Genomic DNA, 1,960 nt, shown 5'->3' with positions numbered 1-1,960 from the left:
ATCATATTAATTATATAACCTCATATCAAGAAGACTCAATCCTTCCTTTTTCATCATTTAATTCGAACCAAAATAATCAAATAAATCACATATCTCTTAGAAATTTCACATGCAATCACTTAGCAAGGTATTGGAATCAAATCAATCACTTAGCAAGGTATTGGAAATGGAACTTGTGACAACCCGAATCCCCGACCCCGGATTTGGGGGTGTTACAACAACCCAAGAATCAAACATTAACATGCAAGCACCAAATTTGCAAATAAACTTGGGATCAAGTCATCACTCATTCTTTTAAATCATCTTAAACCTAAACACTTACATGCATAGCTCTATCTTGACATGCATTTACTATTTTGTTCACAACCAAGTCGAAATTACGTCTACAATCCATTTAAACACATAGATCAACTTAATTCCTTAAGAACAAGCAAGAACACTCGAGATTTCCAATAATCAAGACATGCATGCATCATTTGGGATTCTTAAACCACAACTCAATCTATTTATTCAATAATCTCTACAATCAATCAACAGTAATCCATTTACATCATCAAAATCAATTTAATGATCAAGAACCACTCGGGTTTCAAGCAAAACAACACATGCAACTTTTAATTCGATTCTTTTGACCATGAACTAATCTAATTTCTCAATATTATCTAAGAACAAACATTTACAACCATTTAAATCATCAAGAATCAACTTAATAACTTTTGAAATCACAAATCCCATTTGGTTTTCAATAAAACACCACATGCAAACATCAAAAATAGTTTTATGAATACGAGAGCTCAGTTATTACATCATCACTCACCACCGGTTCATCGGAGTTCATCACCGGTAGCAGTGGCTTCATGGTGGTGCCCCCATCCGGGGGTTTCCAACCTTAAAACCTCCGATTAACTTTCAAAAACACAGCAACACATGCATGTAAGGCTCAATCTTCACAGAAATTGCAATCAAGCATTCGAAAGAAACAAAGACTCGACACTCGGCTCAACACCGAGCCCATCGCACATACACACACTCGCATGCAAGCACAAATACACACATGCATATGATCTAAAGTATATATATAGAATGAGCATGAAGTTTCATGGATGAATCCATAGAAATCAATGGAAGAAGAGGATTGTACCGAGAGAAAAGAAGAGAGAGAGAGAGAGAGAGAGAGAGAGAGAGAGAGAGAGAGAGCTTCGAGAGTTTGAGAGAGAAAAGAGAGATGAGAGAAAGTGAGAGAAGAGAGAGAGTGAGGCCGGGTGAAAGAAAAGAAAGGGGAGGGGAGGGAGTATATATATTACTTTGGCAAGGGTAGTATGGTCATTATACCATACTTTAATTTTTCTTTTCTCTTTTCTCTTGTTTTCAATCTAAAATGAATTTAAACACGAAGTAACTCTCTCGGAAAAGATGGGAATGAAATGAGTGAAAATTTTAGAGCGTAGATCTCGAAATTAGCTTTTCAACCATATTTTTAAAATAATTTTTGATGCGAACGGTTGATTTAATAAGGATTTTACACGATTATGCTGAAAATAGCATTTTAACTCCATAAATCATTTTAAAATGCACCGATCAAGAAATAAATCCGTCTATCATTTTTAGAAAGTCACTAGGACTATTTTGAAGATAACAAAATAAATTTCACGCCTTGACCTTATTCAGGTAATTTTATAAAAATGTATTAAGGTTCAATAAACCTCATTTTAAATCAAATAAATCTCTTAAATCATTTTAAAAAGCAACAGATCACGTAATCATGCATACAGACAAGCAAACACATATATTCACACATAACCACTCATATCTGATCATAAAATTTCCCTTTTTATTATTATTCCCCTTTTCGCGTAACGGGTTACGTTCTGTTTGACGACCCGACGCTTAGCGTTTTATTTACGCTTCACGACAAATCCTTTATACCAACTAACACGTCACTGAAAGACTTAATTAAACA

The sequence above is a fragment of the Apium graveolens genome, chromosome 1 (genome assembly GCF_009905375.1).
Source record: "Apium graveolens cultivar Ventura chromosome 1, ASM990537v1, whole genome shotgun sequence".
NCBI classification, from domain to species: domain Eukaryota; kingdom Viridiplantae; phylum Streptophyta; class Magnoliopsida; order Apiales; family Apiaceae; genus Apium; species Apium graveolens.
The sequence above is the reverse complement of the archived record's forward strand: the minus strand, read 5'-3'. Positions refer to the sequence as shown.